This window comes from Eubalaena glacialis, chromosome 2, assembly GCF_028564815.1.
Source record: "Eubalaena glacialis isolate mEubGla1 chromosome 2, mEubGla1.1.hap2.+ XY, whole genome shotgun sequence".
NCBI lineage: Eukaryota > Metazoa > Chordata > Mammalia > Artiodactyla > Balaenidae > Eubalaena > Eubalaena glacialis.
The window spans coordinates 61891399-61913003 of record NC_083717.1 but is presented as its reverse complement, the minus strand read 5'-3'; the positions used below and the strand labels follow the sequence as shown (position 1 = coordinate 61913003).

General features: G+C 57.0%; 2 long non-coding RNA genes and 1 pseudogene across 2 annotated transcripts; 1 reads left to right on the top strand and 2 right to left on the bottom strand.

Annotated features, from left to right (window-relative positions):
* Positions 1-6192: 6192 nt before the first annotated feature.
* On the bottom strand, positions 6193-6587 carry LOC133085042 (uncharacterized). Its single transcript, XR_009699519.1, has 3 exons — positions 6541-6587; positions 6367-6425; positions 6193-6221 (listed from the first exon to the last, which is right to left on the bottom strand). It is a non-coding gene; the product is annotated as an uncharacterized LOC133085042 (long non-coding RNA).
* Positions 6588-7684: 1097 nt separating this feature from the next.
* LOC133085041 (uncharacterized) lies at positions 7685-8549 on the bottom strand. Its single transcript, XR_009699518.1, has 3 exons — positions 8460-8549; positions 8156-8287; positions 7685-7728 (listed from the first exon to the last, which is right to left on the bottom strand). It is a non-coding gene; the product is annotated as an uncharacterized LOC133085041 (long non-coding RNA).
* A 2464-nt stretch (positions 8550-11013) lies between these two features.
* On the top strand, positions 11014-20945 carry LOC133084605 (stress-induced-phosphoprotein 1-like; annotated as a pseudogene).
* Positions 20946-21605: the final 660 nt, after the last annotated feature.

Sequence of the window (21605 nt, the reverse complement as noted above, 5' to 3'; positions counted from 1 at the left end):
AGGCTGGAGGCAGATTCTGCTCGCCAACTCAGACTTCCCGAGCACCGTGGTAGCCAAGGCGCGCCAGTGCAAGGGTACCTGCTGCCCCTGGTGCACGGGCCTGGCCTCACTCAGCCCCAGCGGTGAGTGGGGGGATGCCCGCTCTCTTCTGGAACATGCCCACCACCACACCTTTGTCCCTCCTGGGTTCCCTGGCTGATCTTGTGAGGATGCCTGTCACCTACCCTTCTGACTGCCCTGTGGCCCAGCTCAAACCTTCCCCTAGAACTAAGAACCTTTTCCTGAAGGGTCATCCCCCACCTTCCTGCCCCCGCACTTTAACACTTTCCGTAGGGGTTCACATTAGGGTTGGGTTTTATGGGATGGCCTGTGAGGGTCTAGACTAGGACCCAGATGGCTGTGACTCCCGCGGGGCAAGGCCCTCATCTGCCCCAGCCTCACCTTCTAGAACAACCCAGAACCCTGCTTCCTTTGGTCTTGGGCCTGCTGGGAGCTAAGGTTGCCCTTGTTTGCTTTCCAAGGCAATATTGACATCCTCATGAGATAGCAGGGAAGACTGAGGCCCAGCAGGGGTTGCCACAGGTCAGAGTCTCCATGGCCAAACAGAGCTCAGGTCTTGGCCCAGAGTGGCCTGGGGCCCTGTTCAATGTCTTAACACCCTTCCGGTGTTGTGCCCTGCAGGTTATGCCTCGGAGCACCTGTAGCCTGAGAAGCTGCCCATCACCTGGGTGATCACGGGATCAGCCCCCTGCTCAGGACGAAGGCCAACTCACACCTATGGAGCAATCTGAAAGCAGGTGCAGCCCCTCCACCTCCAGGGCCTCTGAGCTGGGAGGACGCTGTTCCCAGGGGCCGGGGGCAGAATCGGGAGGACAAGACTCCATAGGCTGTCCTCTCTAGGGGTAGCTCTGGGCTCCAGAATCAGGACCTCCAAACCTGGCCCTTCCCCTGTGAGTCTCCTGGCCCCAGAGATAGCAAGCAGCTTGTCCAAGGTCACCCTGCAGAGAGGGGGCAGTGGGACCTTGGCTCTTCTCACTCAGCTGCGCTTTCTCTCCCCACCCCCTCCAGGTGCTACAGAACCCAGGCAGGCTGGGTCCTGCAACAGCCTCTCACCTCTCTTCACATCTGGTTGGGGGGAGGGGGGAGGGAGGGAATAGGGTGCCTTCCCTGCCAACTCATCTCCTATTTGAGGAGAGATGGCGTCTGGGCTGCAGCATGAGTGGCTTAGACTAGAAAGGCGTTCCCTAGGTTCTTACCTGGCCTTGGGCAGGGTGCCCTCACGTGCTTCCTGATCCAAGTGTCCAGGATACCTTGAGTCTGTCTCCCTAGAGGTCCTCAGAGCCCTCCCCTGGGCAGTCCCCTATCCCGGCCCTGGGGGATGCCAGGCACAGCCATCCCCAGGGCTGCCCCACCAAGACAGGCTCTGGCCGCTGCAGTTTCCTGCTGGAGCCTTGGGCCATCGCCCTGCCACCTTCCAGCCCCTGGGTGAACACCTAGCCCATAGCTCTTGGGCCCTGGACTTGGACCTGAGGGTCCTTCTGTTGTGGATGAATCTTCTTGGCAGATTCAAAACACATCTTTGCTGGATGTCCCAGGCTGGCTAGGCCCCCTCTCCACAGCACTGACATCTGTCTGTCAAGCCCCAACCAGACTGTGAGCTGAGGGTGGGGATAAGGTCTGACTCATGTGGACAAGATGTCCCAGGATGACACTTGCTTAAGCTCGTGGCCCCTGTAGTCTCTTTTGGGCACCGCATCCCCCCACCCCTGTGCTGAGGTGCCTGCATTTGGCCACAGGTGCCTCTCCTGCCACCCTCCCTACCTCAGGCCAGTGTCAGGCACCTGTGGTTCCAGGCAGAAGCCCGAGTGCAGAGCCAGGTCTGGCAGACAGTCCCCAGGTGCTGATGGCCTTGCCCAGCTGCTCATGGACCTGAGCTCCCTCACTGCGGCTGGTGAGTGACACTCCTCCCCGAGCCTGCTGTCCCTTCAGGGGCCAGGCCTGGGCCCAGCTGACCTTTGTCTGCTTCTGGCCCCTCCTTTACCTGCCAGGCTCTCACTGAACATGACTGTCTTGCCCATTTCTTCATCTGTCCTTAACAGGAAGTTTATAGAACCGCTCAGGGACATTGCGTCTCTTATCTACCAGGCCCTCATTGGAGATGTGGCCACCTTGGTAGGCCTGGGCCTGGCCTTGGAGTGACCAGGAGGTCATGCTGTCCTTCTAGGATACAGCCCCCATGGTTCCCATAGGCTCTTCTCCATCTGAGCAATGGCCTGGTGGGCAGCTGCCCCTTCTCCCCTGCAGGGCACCTTGGGGTGGGGGGAAGGGTGAGGCAAGAGATCTGGTCCTATCTCACCCACCTGAGGCTGCTTGGAGGCAGAGTGCCCATCCCTGCCCACCTCCCACTCCTGGTGCAGCGGGGCCTGAGCCCCTTCCCTGCCCTCTGGCAGGTGCTGATTCAAGGTTCCCAGTGAGTGTCGCTGGGGTGGGTGGGGGAGTGGCTCACAGCACTCTCCCTGCCCTTCAGACCCTGGAGAACCACTGGCCCAATGGGCTGGCTTGTTTCCTGCACTGCCACCTCCCAAAACCTGGGGCTGCACGCCCTGTCCTCTGGGTGGGCGTAAGAAAGCAGCAGAGTTCCCACCTTTCAGGTGCAGATGCTAGCACCGCCCTGCTGTGGGCCTGTGGTGGTCAAGAATGCAGGCTCTGGAGCCCTGTGACTGTGAGCTTGGGCAAGTCACTTAACTCCTCTGCCTCCCTTTCCTCGGCTGCGAGATGGGGATAATAGCACCTATTCACAGGTGCTTGATGAGTGTTAGGTTTTTAGAATGAACTGAGTTCTGGAGGAGGCGGCAGGCGGAGTGATCAAGGTAGCACTGCATGTTCATCTCTGAGCCTCTGTTTATTCAGCTGGAGAATGGGACTGTGCAGTTCCAGAGCTGCTGAGAATTAAAGTCCGTGTAATGGTGGGCCGTGGGAAGTGTCCTGCCGGCCCCATCTGGCCCATGGGGAAGTGTCCTGCCGGCCCCCATCTGGCCCACTCGTCTGCGTGAGGGTGCTGGTTTACCAGGCCCCTCCGCCATCCTGTAGACCCTGGTGATGTCTGTCCATCCTGGTGTCCGCATGGCTGGCTCACCTTGCCAGGTAGACCCTTTCTCCTTACGTGTTGCAGGTACTGTCACTTCACCTCCAGAGAGACCATGCTAGGTCCCCACGTGTGGGTTCCCTTCCCTGTACCTTCTCCTTCAAACCCACAGAGGTCACTGGGTGTGTCTGAACTGTATCTTCATGCAAGGCCTCACGTGATGCTTGACAGCCTGGCTTGTGGAGGGCCAGGCGACCAAAGCCTGAAGAGCAGAGGGGCTCCACGTTCACTGGCCAGCCTTGGCCCTCAGGCTCTTTCCTGCTTATCCCACCCCCTTCTCTCCTGTATCACCTACAGGGACTCTCATGGTAAGGGGGGCAGCTTGCGAGAACAAGGCTGGCATAACCCTCCCTCCCTAAGAAAAACACTAGCAGGGATGTTTTAGGCATCCTGACGGTTGGGGGAGCATCTTGCAGGGCCGCCTCCTAGTCCCTGGCCTGCCCTGGCCTTTGAGTCAGAAGTCGTGAAGAGAGGGGGCTGACCCAAGATAGGTGCAGGTAACAGGCTAGTTTCCGGGTACCAAGGGGTAGAGGCTTGGTGGGCAGGGGCCCTTCAGGGGTATGAATGAAAGCTTAAATATTCCGGAAGTACAGAGGAATCGGCCGCCAGCTACAGTCAACCTCTACATGGTGACCTTCCTGTTGACCCTCTCTGGCATCTTGGTGCTGGCTGCTATCTTTGGCCAGGTAAGCCCATGGTCTGGGCCATGGGCTCCTGGGTCCCCTCGCCGGGCCTGCCGGCTCTTCTGTAGGTCGAGGGAGCCTTTGGGGTAAGACTACACTTGAGTGTCCTTCCCTTCTAGGTCATGGTTTCAAAGACCATCGCCCTGTGCTACCAAATCTCTCACGTCCCCGCGGGCCCAGGAGTCGCTGGAGCTTTGTGGGCCAAGGCCTTCACCTCCCTGGCTGTCATCCAGGAAAGCTGCCTCCCCCTCCAAAGCCCCACCCTCCGCCCCTGAGAGGCTGTCAGCTCAGCTTCCGTCCTAGACCTTCCCCGGCCAGGCGGTCTGTTCTCTGAGCCCGGCTTGCCCCGCGCGCCAACCTTCCCTGGCACACAGCCAGGCCTCACCTCGGCCACCAGCAACCCAAGGCCTTTGGTCTGAGGGTGACCGGCCCTAAGGCGGAGGTGGGGCTGGGACCAGGCCTTGCCCCCAAGAGTCCCCATTCCCACCCTTGACCCTGTCAGTCTTCTGTCCCCACCTCCTCCTGTGGGCTCTGCTCTGAATCTCTCCTGTGTCCTCATGTTGGATGACTGCCTAGAAACAAAAGCAGTCTTTTGTACCAGCTTCTGATTGCGCCGTGTCATTTAATTTTCCACACCCCAAAAGGACCGGAGTTTGGCTTGAGACCAATGATACCTCCAGCCCCACCACCGTGTCAGGCTGGTGTGAGGGCGCCAGCTCTGTTCCCCTGCCCGCATCTTCTGCAGGCCTTCATCTTGCCCTGTTCCGCTCCCCAGGGCCTGACCTGAGTATGACGATGGTATCGAGTAGTTTCCCAGACCTTCCGGGGGGAGGTGGGTGCCGTGGTTAGAGCACGCCTGGTGTCCCTGGTGTCCCTGGTGTGGGAGGTGAGGCGCTGTCCCCCCCACCCTGCCTCTGTCGCGGCCCTGGGAGTCTAGTCCTTGGATGAGCTAGGAGGGAAGAAGCCCCCCTTGCTGTGTGACCTCAGGTGGTGCCTTCCTGCTCTGGCTCTCGTTGTCAGGGTTGAGGCGCTGACTGTGGAAGGCTGGGGGCGGGGCGGGAGGAGGAGAGGTTTGGAGTGTGGTTTCAGTGGCGGGAGCAGCCGCGGGAAGGGGCACCTGTGGGGTGGGGAAAGGCCAAAAGCCAGGAGTCAGGAACAACAGTGTGCCCAGAATGGTGCTACCTGCCCTCCCCCACGTCCTCCTGGCTTTGGGGTCAAAGGGGACACTGAGTTGGGGCACGTGTCCCCACTTCTTCCGGGGCGTGGAGGGGTCGCTGCCTGGTCCTCCGGTGGTAGAGGCAAGCTCCCCTCCCCAGATCTCCTTCCCTGCTCCAGCTCTCCTGGCCACATGGGGCCCTAAGTTCTGCCTCTGTGCACCCACCCTCTGCAGCATTTCTGGGGCTAAGTGGAGCGCATTTAGAGGGTTCTGCTTGACCACCCCGGGTTCACCCCCCATGACAGAGGGCGTGAGCTTTTGGGGCACAGTGACTGTACCGCCCAGGCTCTGTCAACACCCACTGGGAAATGTTTGCACGAGGCCTTGGTGGCTGGGAGGCCGACCCCATCCAGAGTAAACGTCCCGGGGGAGCAGGAAGAACTGACCTCTGTACCTTGACACTCCGAAGCAGGCCTTCCGCGTCAGCACCTGGGACGGGAAGGGTGGGGTCAGGCCAAGCTCCCTGGCTGGAAGCCCCTCAGTTCCTGGGGTGGGGAGTGACCCCTCAGCTTGACTCAGAGGGTCAAGGGCCCAGCCTGTCTCCCGGGAAAGAGACCCTGGCCCAGTCAGACGCTCACCAGGACAAGGGCGATGCAGTAAGCAGGAGCCCCAGGATGGTGAGCGCCACAGCACAGCTGGGGATGGAGGTGTGACGCTGACCTGAGGCTTCAGAACAAAGTGGGGAGATGACGGCTGGGTGGGTCCCCATTCTTCCAGACCACAGACCCCTGAGAAGGCAAAGCCAGGCCTGCAGAGAAGTCCCAGGAGAGGGGTCCTGGCCCAGAAGGTGCTACAGGAATAGAGCTCTAGAGCTGGGGCCACCTTGGAGGGCTCCCGGGAAGAGGAGGAGCCGGGCCTGGGCCCTAAAGAGCAGCCAGCTGGGGGCTAGTCCAGGAGGAGGGGAGGGCAGGAGGGGGAAGCAGGCCTCAGAATCAGGGCCAGCAGGGGCAGCAAGGCAACGAGCCTGAGGGAGGATGCAAATGGCCGGATGACACAGATAGATAGAGGGAAGCCGGGAGAGAGGCACTGACCGAGGTCTGGGCTGACCATCTCCACGGAGAGGCCCTCAGCTTCCTGCAGGGCATGCAGACCCCGGAGCACGCAGTCCTGCACGAGGGCTCGGGCCGGCGCGGCCCGGAAGAAGGTGGCACCCACCCTGGCAGTCAGTGGGTCGGGCCTGGCAGGAGGATCAGCACGTGTCAGGAGGCTAGACAGCCTGGGGGGGGGGGTGGGTCTCAGGAAGGCCGTTTCTCCGAGCAACTGGCCCCACCCCTAGAGTTCAGCCCTGGGCCCCAGGTCACCCAGAGCCACCACGGCCTTACTGGAACTTCTCCACCACCACTTGGCCGAAGTTCTGCAGAGGCCTGAGGACGGTGGTCAGCTGGGGAGCAGAGAGGATGAAGAGGGTCACAGCTGTACTGCAGCCTTGTTGGGTCCCCACACATGAAGCCTCCAGCCTCCTGCTCCTCCCTCCTCTCCCCCCGCCCCCACTTCACCCATCTCGTCAGCATCCCCTGAAGTTGCTGGGACTTAGGGCCGCTTTTGTCCTGCAAGGCCTTGGTGAAGGGTTGGTCCAGGATCTGCAGCCACACTTCATACTGCACCATCTCTGCTTTCTCCGCTAGAGGGGCGGGAAGGTGGGCATCAGCCTAAGCCCCCTCTCCCGGGAGCCCTGGGAGAGGACCAAGCCCTACCCCAGGGCTGCTCACCCCAACCTCTATGCTCTCAGCCAGCAGTCAGCCACATCCAGTCTGAGGCTCAATCCAGCCCCGCCGCCTGTTTACGTATAGCCCATGAGCTAAGAATAGTTTTTACATTTTTAAATAGTTGAAAAACATCAAAAGGATAGTATTTTGTGGCACATCAAAGTTATGTGATATACAAGTTTCCGTATCCATCTAGTTGTACTGGCACACAGCCATGCCCATCTGTCTACATACTGTCTGGGGCTGCCTTCTAGCTATAAGGGAGCGGTCGAGTAGCTGTGACAGATACGATGGCCCACAGAGCTTATCTATCCAGCTCCCCATCTGAGGCTCCGTATCTGATTCTTCGTGGTGGCCCCAGCACAAGAGTATTCGTGGTCGACATGAAATTTTGTCCATTCTCCAGAGGAGGAACATTGAGACCCAGAGAGATTAAGAGGCTGCTGGCCAAAGACACACAGGAATCCCAGCCCTGACTCACCATTGGCCATGACGCTGGATTTCTGGACAGCAGGATCCATTATGTTCCAGGCCAGGTGATTGGCCAAGCCTGGGAGGTGGGTACTGATGGGGGTCTGGAACTTGTATTCGATGTAAACGCCCACCCACTGGTCCGCATTACTAGGGCGAGTACAAGGGGGGAGTGCAGGGGTTACAGGCTCCGCCAGCACATGTTTCTAGAAGCAGGTATCCAGCCTCCCACCCCAGCACACCCTCAGGCACTAGGGCTCCCCACCTCCTAGGGCAGAGCTTTATAGGGCCAGCTGGAGCTACCTGGGACACAGCCCTCCCTTGGTGGCCCCCAGCCCATGCCTCCCATGGCCTGGCTCAGAGTCACGCCCCCCTCTGCCCCAGGGTGGCCCCCAGGAGAGGAGCAGGGCAGGCTGGGCAGCAGAGGAAGAGCCCAACCCACCTGAAGAGGAGCAGGGGGTCTTCCTGGGGATGCGCTGTATAGAATCCTGACACCACGGACGTGACCTGTGGGGAGTCCTGGAGGTCAGGGCAGGCCTGGGGACTGTTGCTCCTGAGACCCAGCGTGGGATGGGGTGGGGGCAGGACTGGGGTGAGGCAACTGAGCGTCTCCTTAAACATTGCGTCCTGGGTGTCTCACTTCCTTACCCTAGTGCTGGCCCTGCATAGGGGTGTCTGGTTACAGAGCCTGACCATATGCCCCCTGGGGCAGGGCTGTCACCTCCCTCAGGCAACCTCCCCACCCCCGGGCGGGGCGTCACCCCTCAAACAGGGGCCCATCGGGCAGGGTTGTGTGCCCTCCATGCCTGCCTCCCCCCACAGGGCCGTGGCTGGGTGCCGCCCCACACCTCACCCCCAAGCCACGGAGGCCTGCAGTCAAGGAAGGCAAAGTGGGTGCCCCAGGCTTCGGAGGGAGGGCAAGAGGCCACCTCACCTGTCAGAGGATCGTCTTTTCCAGCATGACAAAGGGGGCAGAGCCAGGCAGGAGGAACCGGGAGCTGGAAGGGCCTCATGGCCGTGAGATGGATGCTGATGGTCTCCAGGGCCAGGTCGGTCAGGTTGGACCCTGCAGGGCCATGGCTGGGAGTTCAGGAGGCCCCAGGAGCCTCCTGATCCACCACACCCTGCCTCATGGCCAGGGCACGAGTTGGACCCCTCTAGGGAGCACCCCCAGCCGTCTGTGGGCAGGCGAGGAGGCACTGAGGTAGGGGGTTGGGGGGGGGCGGGCGGAGACTCACCATCAGAGGCGAGGCTGCTCTCATCCAGGCACAGGTTCCCCAACATCTTCCCTGCGGCCTTCACTTTGCGGTACAGAGTCCAGAGGACTTCACAGGCAGGGGGGCCCAGGACGGGGCCCCCAAACACAAGGGAGGCATTCACAGCTGCAGAGTCAGGCCTGGGGACAGAGACACATCCTTACCAGGGGTCCAGTGGGGGCAGGGAGGGCCCTGGGGGCTGGATGAAGACCTGGCTGGTGCACAAGTAGGCCAGTGTCCTGAGGAAGGGGAATCCACCGGGGGAGCCGTGGACTGAGTCCCTGTGTGACAGCACCCCTCTGGGTCTCAGCTGCCTCCTCGCTAAAATGCGGATAATGATTCCTTTGCTGTAGGGTTGTGTGATGACTAATGGTGCAGCCAGCAGAGCACAGAGCAGGTGCTCGGGAAAGCAGGTTCCCTCGGACACCCCAACAAACTGGCTCTAATGGGAACACTGGGAATCCCGCCCAGGGAGACGGCCGCTGTGAGCAATCAGGAAGTCAACCTGAGCCAGACTGGGAAAAACATCTTTGGTGGCATCACAGGAGCAGGGTGTCAGGAGAGAGGGAGGTGACAGGCCTGAGGAATCTCTGACAGCCTGTAGGAGGTGGACCAACTGGCCATGTCCTGAGGAGGCAGCCTGGCCTGAGCATGGGGTTGAAGGAGTTTGTGGGGAGAGATCTGAAAACAAGCAGCCTCGGGATCCAGATTTCCTTCATCCTTCCCCTGAGTACCCGTTTTCTGCTGTGCCATCCTGGGGCTGGGGAGACAAAGCTTCTGTTCAGACCCAGGGCAGGGAATTCAGAGAGAGATTTCAGTTCATTAAAAGGGGAAACTTTCTAACCAACTTGGCTCATGGCCTGGAAAGATAGTGGTGGTGAACTTCCCATCACTAGGTATAATCAAGCTTCTATCAAGGTCTACACCGAGCTCACAATTCACATGGATGATTTGGACCTTCTCAACCTTTTTTATGAGATTGCAGGGCTGGCATCTGCTGGCAAATCTGGCTTTAGGTCCCCCCCAGCATCCCCAGGGGCTCAGAACCAGAAAGGGGATTTGCATCTGTTTACATGTCATTTATGGGCTCCTGACCCCAGGGAAGTCCTCTGTCTTTCCCACCACATTCAGGCAATGCCTGGCACCCCTGCCCAAATTTTGCAGCTGGAATTGGGGCTCAGAGCAGGCAGGAGGTCACCTGAGGTCACGCAGCCAGGGGCAGAACCAGATGTGGGCCTCCTGCCCGCCCGCTCAGGGCTTTTCCTGGCCCCTAAGGTGCTTCTGGCCTTGGTGGGGCTGGGAACAGCGGGGCAGCCTGGGCGAGTGCTCTTGCGGCCTGAGAAGACACAGACCGGCTGGCAGGCAGGTGGTGGACCCTGAAAGACTCGCTCACTTACCTAAAGAGCAGGTCACCGACACCCTGAAAGCTGGAGAAGGCCTCGTGATAGATGGACTGCAGCTGAGGACAGACAGAGGCATCTGAGGGTCATCGTGGCCCCCCACTTCTCCACAGCATCAGCCCACCCTCGTCCACTCTCATTATCTCTGGTCTGGCCCCTGCAATGGCCCCACTGGCCACCTGGACTGCCGGGGGCCACCCAAGACTTCCCCGCATGGCCGCCAGGGACCACCTGCCGATCACCCTCTACTGAGAACCGCAGGGCGCCTCCAGCTGTCCAGCAAACACACAGCCTTCCCAGGCCTTTCCTTCTCTGTAGTTTTATTGAAAATCACTCTCCAATCCAATTGTCCTGTATCCCTACAGCCGCCACCCTGCCATCACACCTGGACGACAGCCCCTCCTCCTCATTCTCCCCCTCCCACCCTGGGTTTCATGTCTTCTCCATTCAGCCCCTCTCTCCCGTGGCCTCAGCCTCTGCCCACCTCTTCACCTCAGGGTCCTCACACACGCTGTTCCCTCTGTCTAGAAAGCCCCTCCCCATTTTATCTGGCTGCCTTCTCTCCATCCCAGTTAAAATTCTCCTTTCTCAGAAAGGTGTTCTTGGACTTCCCTGGTGGCGTGGTGGTTAAGAATCCGCCTGCCAATGCAGGGAACACGGGTTTGAGCCCTGGTCCGGGAAGATCTCACATGCCACGGAGCAACTAACCCCGTGCACCACAACTACCGAGCCCGCGTGCCACAACTACTGAAGCCCGTGCGCCTAGAGCCCGTGCTCTGCAACAAAGAGAAGCCACCACAATGAGAAGCCTGCGCACCGCAACGAAGAGCAGCCCCCGCTCGCCGCAACTAGAGAAAGCCTGTGCGCAGCAACGAAGACCCAACACACCCAATAAATAAATAAATAAATTTATACTAAAAAAAAAAAAAAGAAAGGTGTTCTCTGGGCAACCCCCTAACCCTGGCGATCTAAATCAGTCTTCTGTTTATCCTGTAACAGCCCCCCACCCTCCTGGGAGAGCGCTCTCTCCACACCCACTCTCTGCAAGGGTCTCTGCCTGGCTCCCCCTTCCTGCTGGAGCCACTCATGGGACAGGGTCAGTTTTCTACCTTTTGGGCTCCCACCTTGCACCCCACATGCTCCTCCCCTCACCGAGGAGAGGCACAGGGTGAGTTTCATTGACTCCACACTTCCAGAGCCCCTGTGGGCACCCAGCCCTGTGCCCAGCTGTCCTCAGGGAGCTGAGGTCTACGGAGAGCCACAGGTTGGGGTGGGATGGTGTGGGAAAGGCAGCTCACAGAGGGAGGTATGCCGATTCTGCGGGGCAGGGGGTCTGAGTCACCAGGGGAGGCCTCTCCAAGGAGGCAGCCTTCGCCAGGCAGCAAGGGCAGCAGAGGGCGCAAGGTGGCCCAGGGTGGAGGAACAGCCCATGCCAAAGCACAGAGGTGGGACGGGCCTGGGTGCTCAGAGGTAAGTGGGGTAGGGGGTGGGCTGGGGTCAGCACGCCTGAGCAGACGGAGGAAGAAGCTCGCACCTGATGTCAGATGTTTTCACTCAGCAGCTGGTACTCCAGGGAGGCAGGGTTCCCGAGCGCCGCTGAGAAGGCTTCATTGGTGATCCTGAAGGTCACAGAGCGAGTCACGCGACTGGGTCCTGGGGAGGGAGAGCCTGAGTCCTGCAATGAGACAGCCTGGCCGGGGTGAGGCAGGAAAGACGACTGGGAGGAGGCGGCACCTCCAGGGACGCTCAGCTGGCAGGAAGGCCAGAGGCACATCCGAAGGAGAGGGTGGTCAAGGGGGCTGGGTTGGCAGGGACCACCGGCCCAGGCTGGACTGTCCACTGAAGAGCAGCCATCCCTGTAACCACCAGAGGCAGGGCAGGTGGGACGCTGGAAACATTGAAGAGAAGGCCTGAGGTTGTAGGTGGGAACTCAGATGCAGAAGCATCCGGAGAGGTTCTGGCTCCGGTGGTGAAGGGGGAAACTGAGGCCAGGACTGGTGATGGTGATGTTAGTGCAGGTGACGGGGATGAGGGTGGGGACGACAGCGGCAGTGATGCTGATGACGACTGTGAAGAGGGTACCGCTGAGGGCAATGGCAACATTGAAGGACCACTGGGCGCTGGGCCCAGACTGGACGCCAGACCACTTCTGGGTGAGCCTGAGCCCACTGTGAGGGCTGTGGAGGCCGTGTCCAGCCCTGACCACACTGTTGCTACAGGGAGAAGAGGCTCTGTGGCAGCCAACGTGTTACTGATCGATGTAAACGCAAGTGGGCCCTGGGGTGCTGAGGACACGGCCTTCTCTGGGGCCTTTGGAGCCAATGTCAGAAGTGGGGCGGTCCCTGGCCTGAAGTTGCTGGCTCCTGATGCAGATGGCACCCAAGCATTGGGGCTGAAGGTGTGCCTGCCCACAGACCAGGCCAGAGGTTGTGGAGAAGCCTGCGATGGTGATGTGGCAGCTATCTCTGGAGACCCAGTGACCAAGATCTCCTCTCCAGGTCCAGCCACGTAGGACACTGGCTGGGACTCAGGGGCCCTGTGGGCTGCAGGCTCAGCCACTGCTGATGGAGCTGGTCTGGGTGTGGCCCTGCCTGAGACCCCAGTGGTTCCCAAAGGGGCAGGCTGGTCCGAGTGGAGAGGCAAGTCCAGGAGCGAGCCTAGAAGAGCCTGCTGGTCCCCAGGTGCCTCTGGAAAAAGGGCTCCTGCCTTCCTGCCAGGAGCCTCCCCTGGCCTCTTGGCTGAGGGAAAGACTCCAGCGAGGACTGTCACCAAGGAGTTTAATGATGGGAGGAGTATCTTCTTGCTGTCCCCTTGCAAAGCAGATGTGCCAGAAGCCAAGGAAGACGGACCCAGGTCTTTGTGAGGAGGAAGAAGGGGCAGGGCGGAAGCCGAGACCACCAGGACAGCTGTAAAACAGGAGAGGCCTGTTTTGCCAGCCGCTCGGTGGGGTGGGATTGGCCCACAGCCTCTTAGATGCCTGCCCTCCCTGCCTCCTCCCTCCTTTAGGGCACCTGAGGAGACCCAAACCCTGGCCCCACCTCTGCCCCAAACCACTGGGCTACCTCTGGAGAAACTTCCTTTCTCTGGCCCTAGCCCACCAGAGACAGGGGAACTCTGCCCTGCCGCCAGAAAGGGGGACAGTGAGGTAAAGGGGCATACCTCAAGGGTCCCTCTCTTCTCTCCCATCCCAGCTCCACCCCATGGCAGGACCCCTCCCCAAAGGAGTCTTTTCTGGTGAGACCCAGGCTGCTTGAGGATGCTGGGAAGTGCTGTTCAACCTCCAGCAAGGAAACAAGGCAATTACCTTATTCCATTCCCAGAACACAGGATGCTTCTTGAGGGCTGAAGGGGGGTGGGGGGATGGGGAGGGGACCCACCTCTGAAAGCTGTAATACCACACCTGGCTACAAGGGTGCACTGAGTCCCTTGGGGGCCAGCCCCATGCCAGGTTCCCCCAAGTGGGTGACGCTGAGTGCCCTCATGGAGCCCCAAGCGTGGGGGACTGAGGAGGGGATCCTGGCCCCGTCTCAGGATCCTCCGAGCTGACCAAAGCCAGGCTGACATGAAGACAAGGAAGGCCAGCCCTGACGTGGGAGCCATGGAAGTCCCCCAGGTGAGTGGGCGGGGTCTAAGACAGCCCCCCCCCCCAGGGGCTGCACCTCCACTTACCAGCCAGGAGAAGCCCAGCGGCTGGAAGCCACTGCCCGTTCATGCTGAAGGCTCCCACTCAGGCTGCCAAGCCTCCAGGACCAGGTGGAAGGTGGCAGATGGAAGACTCCGCTTGGATCCCCCTTCAGGAAAGGAAGGTTGCCCAGCTGTGAGCTCTGGTTGGCTAAAGCCTCCAGCCACTCCCTGAGCTGCGTCTGCCCGGCCCCCTTCCACAGTTCTTCCCTGCAGCTCAGCTGCAAGCCCCTGCTGCCTGACCCTCCAGCAAAGCCCTTCTCCCTTTGGGCTACAGACTCTGTTGAATGTGCCAGCCCCACAGCCCGAGAGGTTATAGGCCTGAAAACCTATTGAAGAAGAATGAAAAGTTCTGTCCAGTCTTCAAATGCGAGGTGGGTGCTCTTCGTGGACGTGGTGAGGGTCTCAGTGTGCAGATGGTCCGGGTCCGGGTGGGGGCGTGAGTGGTGCTGACGGTGGGGTGGGGTGGCTGTGGCGACAGTGGCAGTCATAGTAGAGCTGTGATGATGGCAGAGGTGCTAATGTGGTGGAAGCTCTGCTGGTGTCCAGGTAGGATGGGACTTGGTGGAGGGCAGTGACACTGACAGCCACGCCCCATCCCCTGCCCCAGCTCCTGAGGCACTTTGGTCCCCGCTCCCACCACATTAGGCTAGGAGGGGAGTCTGGAGGAGGGCAGATCAGAGAACAGTCCCCATCTTGCCCGCCCCCACTGCGCCCCTGTGGAATCCTGGCCAGAGACCTGGACTGGGGATGTTGGGTGTGGAGATGGGTGGGCTTTGGGTTGGGGGGTCCTTCCCGGGTACCCCCGCAGACCTGGCATTCTGGGCAGACCCAGAACGGTGTGCAGTCTCAACCAGAGCCTCCTGGTCCTTGCTGCAGTCATTCCTGCTTTCCGCTCACCACCCCCCTTCCTCCCCCTGCCCCTGCAAACACAGGAGGAGAAGGACCAGGGCAGCCCTAAGAAGCTTTGAGCTGCTGAGGGTAGGAAGGGCAGGGGTCTGGTGCCTTCACGGGAGCCAGCTCGGCTTGGGGCTCAGACCATGCTCTGCATCCCTCCCCCACCAACCCCACCCCCGGCAGCGGTAAGAAGTTTTCAGCTCTTTCAAAGCCTCTCCCACCAGGCTCCTGGCCTGTGTGTGACCTCCGAGAGGGTCAGTGACCTGTCTGTCCCAGGTGGATGCCCTCCTAAGGGCAGGCTTTGGTCTTTGACAACTTATACCTCCAGTCCTAGTTCCATTGCCCCCATTCTCCCACCTGCCCTTCCATAAGCGGCTCCCCCCCTGACTCTGGCCTGTGACCCCATCTCCCAGGCCAGCCAACCCACTCTGGCACCCCCATTCCATCTCCCTTGCCTGTGCTCCCAGGATGCCCAGGTCTTACCTGGTGATGCCAGGAAGCCTCTGTCTCCAGAGATGTCAGTGTTCCACAAAGGAGGGAGTGATTGCAGAAACCCCAACCTCTGCCCAGGCTGGCAGGGCCGCCCCCTGCCCAGGCACCCTCAGGGCCAGGAAGATTTGATTTCTGATGGCTCCAGTCCAAGAGCAAAGGCCACTCACACCCTAGGACACTGGGTCCTCATCTCCCGGCCCCTTCAGCGCCCCTCCTGGCCAGGCCAGGCCAGTCTAGGTGAGGCTGGGGCCAAAGCTGGGGGCAGGGCTAAAGATTCTCTCAGCTCTGAGGCCGGCTTAGCAGCGATGGTCAAAGCAGGAGCTCCCAGGGACAGGAGAGGGATGAGGGACAGAAGCATGCCTGAAGACCACTGCACACCACCGGGCAAGGGCTCTGGGCTCAGGCTCCAGTGGTGGGAGAGGAGCACATGCTCACTCTCCCCATCAAGCCCCTGCTGATCAAGAACAATTTTACAGAGAAAGCTCAATCAAGAGCTAGAGATCAGGGCTCAGCCTGTGTCTAGGATCAGGGCTTAGGTTAAGCACAAGGATGGGGCTCAGTCTATGACAGGGCTGCTACTGGAATTTGCACTTGAGCTGGGCTAGACCTGGGGTCTCGCTGCTCTTCCCCTGCGCTCCAACAGGATGGCCATCCCAACACCTGAAATAAACTGTTCCTCGTACCTGAAATAAATTGAGTGGGAATTCTAGTTTGAGATCAAGGATTTCAATACAAGAACTTTTAGAAGATTCATAGCTTCTGGGGCAGGTTGGGGATCTGGCACCAAGGGTTGGGTAGTATTTCTCTTCTTGTGGAGCAGCTCAAGCCCCTCAACCAGGCCCTTGCCTGGCACTGCAGCCGGTGCCAGTGCCTCCCTCCTCCTCCTGAGCTCCACAGCCCTGAGAGGACCACAGTCTAGCGCGATTATAGTCTGACTGTTCTGTGTAAGAGCTCTGCACCGCCCCCATGCCCCATTCCTAACACAGCAGAGTACAGAGGGGAACCCTCTCTCTGTGATCATCAGGGCCAGTGGCTTCCTGGGGCAGGAGGAGGGTCTGCACTGGGGGTCATCCTGTGACCCTAGTCCAGCACCAGAAGAGAGGGTGTGTGGAGACCCAAAGAGTCCTGGAGAACATGACAGCAGTGGGCAAGGTGGGACCCCAAAGGGAGGAACAAGACAGGTGGTCCCAGGGCTGACCAGGCAGACATTTGCCTAGACACACCGGCAGTGGGGCTGGCAGATGCTCAGCTTTGCCTATGTACCTTCCGGAGGTAAGGCCTCTCCAGCTTCGAAGGTGGGCCTCCCCTTCCTGGCTCTCTCTTCCGGGCTCCCAGCCCTCTGGTGGAGGAGTGGGGGTGGGGTAGGGGATCAGCTTACACTCCTCATGTGCCCCTTGGCAGGTGCCTGCCCGATCCAGACCTTAATCCCCGTCTGTTACCTTGCTCCTCAGAGGAGTGTTGCTATGGTGGCCCAAGGGCTCCAGCCACTTGACCAGGACAGAATAGGGGGCTCACAGGAGGAACAGGGAGAAGAGTATGGGGGAGCCCGGGACCCTCTGCATCCTCTGCTGAATTCTCAATTCTCCACAGCCATTGGAGGCCTCTGGCCAGCCTGCCTGGCTGACCATAGTCCTGGCCCACTCCCCAGCCCAGCTCCAGCCCTCTCCCCTCGACCCACCCCTGCCACGACTGCTGAGGTGGCCATGTGCTGGCTGAGGAGGGACAGGAGAGGTGGTATGAGAGAGGAAACAGCACCTTCCTGCCTCGCTGTGCTTCCAGGGAGGGTGTTCTGGGCCAAGAGAATAGCCTTAGCAAAGCTCTACAGGTGAGTCAGCTCATGCACGGGAGGGAGCCACATTCCAGAGCCCCCAGTTCCCTAGCTCAGGGACCCAGTCAAGGCTCCCCCAGGGTCGGGGAAGGGTCTCCGGTTCTCCAGTTACAGCCCTGCCTACTGCTGCATCACCCAGGTATCCACGATGTCAACCCACCTCTTTCAAGCACATCGACAGGGTGAGAATCACTCTGTGAGGCCCTGTCAGGGGCAAGGACAAATAGATGTCCCTGCTGAATCAGGCAAACTGACTTCTTCCCTGCCTCTCCCCTGCCCACCTTTGCCTCACCTGCTGTCTGTCCTTCCTCCCCGGGAATAATGGTGCCCAAGTAGGAAACCTGGCCCCAGACCTGCCCTTTATCTCCAAAGGTGCGTCCTCTAAGGTCAGGGGTCTGACACCTAGAGCCATTTTTCCTGGGTTTTTCTGCCCAGACTGGCATCTGTCCTGCTGGAACCTCTGGCTGGATTTCCCCCCTTACCAAGTCAGGCTGTGTATGGTGTTGAATGATAAAAAAAGGAAAATCATGGCTCTCATACAGATAAAAAATGAACACATGTTAAAGATTGTGTTTAACTCAGTATTAATGAGGGAATCAGGCAGATGTTACAACCAGTTCAAAGGAGAATTCAAAGAAGCCTTAATTTATATGGAATAAAGGAATGTTTAAATAAATTTAGAAATACATGTAAAACTGGCTTTTTCTATTGGTGGGGGGAGGGTCTAAATCTCCAGCGAACAATCTATTTGCATGATTATAAACAATTATTTTGCACTGCTATCGGTCATCCACAAGGTACAGGTTGTAAAAAAAGAGATGTTTGTTTAAAAATATATAGAGAGAGCATCAGAAGAATGTGTTCTAATCAAAACAATGCATAGTTTTCCATTGGAAACATCCAGTAATTTTTTTTTTTTAATTCAAAATTTCCTTACAGTGATCAGACTCTCTGAGCTGCGAAGCAGAGGAAATGGGACTTAGTAAGTACTGGAGATGTCAGGGAAGGCTTCCTGGAGGAGAGAGGGAGGACAGGATAGGAAAGGGGAGGGCACTAGCAGAGACCACTGGTTGCCCCTGAATATTCCTCCTCCCGTTCTTCATTACTAATACTATCCCTTATTTTTTTTAATTTATTTTTTGGCCGTGCCGTGCAGCATGTGGGATCTTAGTTCCTCAGTTCCCCGACCAGGGATCGAACCCGTGCCCCCTGCATTGGGAGTGTGGAGTCTCAACCAGTGGACCACCAGGGAAGTCCCCACTATCCCTTATTCTTAGCTGGGCATGGGGTGGTCCAGAATAAAGACTATATTTCCTAGCCTCCCTTGTAGTGGGTGTGACCACGTGACCCCGTTCTGGCCAATAGGATGAGTGCCGTGAGGGATGTAGGGTAAGCGTCCCCAAAAGGAAAAGGTGTTACTCTTTGTCCTTCTCCTTCTTGCTGACTGAAATGTGAAACTCAAGCTCTTGGACCATGAAGTAGAGGCTGTGAGTGGAAGATGGTGGAGCAAAAAAGGAAGGTCCTAGACATCCTTGTAAAGTCACCTGACCGACTGTGGACTACCCACCTCCAAACTTGTTTGGTGTGAGAGAGAAATAAATGTCTGTCTTATTCAAACCACTGTTATTTGGGGTTTTCTGTTTTTTTTTTTACTGCCTTAGCCCTGACTTTACACCTGTGTTGGGTAGAAACTTTGCATGGCCTCCCTTCTCTGACTCAGCAGCCCCCAACTCAGCCAACATGAGCGGGGCTCCCTCAGTGGGGGCAGTGGACGGTCTTTGGGGCATGCATCCCTTTCAGGCAGCCCAGTCTTTTAGGCGCTCTTAGCCCTTCATGATTTTCCTCTCTTCACCCTTCTCCATGTCTCCCCAACAAGTACCCTCCACTCGGGCTAAGTGGGAACCCTCATACTTTCCAGGTTCATTTCCAACTCCATGCTTTTGCTCCCGTCTCAAGAAGGAGTAGGCAGTATGAACTGCCCATTAACCAAGGAAGAAATTGGAAAAGCAGTGCAATTTTTACCTTTAATAAAAACTCTGGCTGCAGAGAAACAGAAATCTGCTTGAAGCTGTCAGAGAGTCAACACAACAGTGAAGAATTCCTAGAGCAAGATACAGGAGGAGGCAAAAATTCAGAGAGGGAGGCTCAGCATTTAGAGCTGTTTTCCCATGGCAGGCAGCGGGGGCGGGGGTGTGTTGCCAATCCTAAAAAGGCAGCTGGGAAGCTGAGCAGTACTTTGAACAGCTTCGAGATTACTACAGAGACAAAAGTAGGAGCCCAGGGCCTGCCAAAGTTTGGGGCAGGGTGTGTGAATGGCTCTTATAAATCCACAGACCACTGGTTTGAGACCCTGGAAGGCTGTACCTTGGGAGTAAGGGTATCTGGAAGCCAGACCTCACATAGACTGCAGCCCAGTTTTGAGTCTCAATCCCTAAGATTGGATTAAAATGATCTTTGGGGCTTCCCTGGTGGCGCAGTGGTTGAGAGTCTCCCTGCTAATGCAGGGGACACGGGTTCGAGCCCTGGCCTGGGAGGATCTCACATGCTGTGGAGCGACTGGGCCCGTGAGCCACAACTGCTGAGCCGGCGCGTCTGGAGCCTGTGCTCCGCAACAAGAGAGGCCGTGATAGTGAGAGGCCCGCTCACCGCGATGAGGAGTGGCCCCTGCTTGCCGCAACTGGAGAAAGCCCTCGCACAGAAACGAAGACCCAACACAGCCAAAAATAAATAAATAAATAAATAAATAAATTTAAAAATGATCTTTAATTTCTAGTGAGTTCAGGCACTGGGACAGGAAAACAAAATTGTCTCTGCAGGAAGATAACATTATGTTAATCCTCAAAACATGTTACAAACTAATTTTTTTTTTTTTAATATTCGGCACACAACTAAGGCAGCCAGGCACAGGAGGAGACCAGACAATTGAACCAAGAGCTAGCAGAAACAACAGACAATAGAAACACTCTCAGAGGATGGTTGCAAAACTCTTGCCTTCAAGCCTGACTGGGGCAAGGGCTATTCATGAAAAGCAGAAGCTCTTGAGTTCTTAAACCCATTTGAAGAAGCCAAGCGAACCTATGAGGAGGGTTTAAAACACAAAGCAAACAATCCTCAGCTCAAAGAGGGTTTACAGAGTATGGAGGCCTGGCTGGCAGAAAGGAAATTCATGAACCCTTTCAACATGTCCAATCTGTACCAGAAGTTGGAGCGTGATCCCAGGACAATACCTCCACCACCACCTCCTCCCAAAAAGGAGACCAAGCCAGAGCCAATGGAAAAAGATCTTCAGGAGAGTAAGAAGCAGGCACTGAAAGGAAAAGAATTGGGGAATGATGCTTGTAAGAAGAAAGATTCTGACGCAACCTTGAAGCTCTATGACAGAGCCACAGGCCTGGACCCCACCAACATGACTTTCATGACCAACCAAGCAGCCGTGTACATTGAAAAGGGCAACTACAGTGAATTCCGGGAGCTTTTTGAGAAGGCCATTGAAGTTGGCGAAGAAGACTACCGACAGACTACCAGAGATTATACTCAAATTGGCAACGCCTATTTCAAAGAAGAAAAGTACAAGGATGCCATCCATTTCTACAACAAGTCTCTGGCAGAGCAGTGAACCCCAGATGTGCTCAAGAAATGCCAACAGGAAGAGAAAATCCTGCAGGAGCAAGAGTGACTGGCCTACATAAACCCTGAGTGGGCTTTAGAGGAGAAGAACAAAGGCGATGCATGTTTTCAGAAAAGGGACTATCCCCAGGCCAGGAAGCATTAAACGGAAGCCATCAAACAGAACTCAAAAGATGCTAAATTGTACAGCAATCAAGCTTCCTGCTATAGCAACCTCCTGGAGTTTCAGATGGCACTCAAGGACTGCGAGGAATGTATCTGGCTAGAGCCAACGTTCATCAAGGGTTATACATGGAAAGCAGCTGCCCTAGAAGTGATGAAAGACTACCCAAAGGCCACAAATGTCTACCAGAAGACACCAGACCTGGACTCCAACTGTAAAGGAAGCAGCAGACGGTTACCAATGCTACCTCATGGCCCAGTACAACCAACACGACAGCCTGAAGATGTGAAGTGAGGGGCTGTGGCTGCCTTGAGGTGCAGCAGATAATGAGAGACCCGGCCATGCAGCTCATCCTGGAACAGGTGCAGAAGTACCCCTAGGAATGTAAATTGGTACAGCCACTATGGAAAACAGTATGGAGGTTCCTCAAAAAACAAAAAAAGAGTTGCCATATGATCCAGCAATCCCACTCCTGGGCATACATCCAGACAAAACTATAATTTGAAAAATATGCACCCTTATGTTCATAGAAGAACTATTTACAATAGCCAAGACATGGAAACAACCTAAATGACCATTGACAGATGAATGGATAAAGAAGATGTGGTACATATACACAATGGAATATTACTCAGCCATCAAAAAGAGCAAAAGAATGCCATTTGCAGCAACATGGATGGATCTAGAGATTATCATACTAAGCGAAGTAAGTCAGAAAGAGAAAGACAAATACCATACGATATCACTTATATGTGAAACCTAAAATACGATACAAATCAACATATCTACGAAACAAAAACAAACTCACACATATAAAGAACAGACTTGTGGTTGCCGAAGTGGGGTGGGTAGGAGAAGGAAGGATTGGGAGTTTGGGATTAGCAGAGGCAAACTATTATATACAGGATGGATAAACAACAAGGTCCTACTGTATAGCACAGGGAACTATATTCAATATCCTGTGACAAACCATAATGGAAAAGAATATGAAAAAACCATAATGGAAAAGAAATATTCTGTGACAAACCATAATGGAAAAG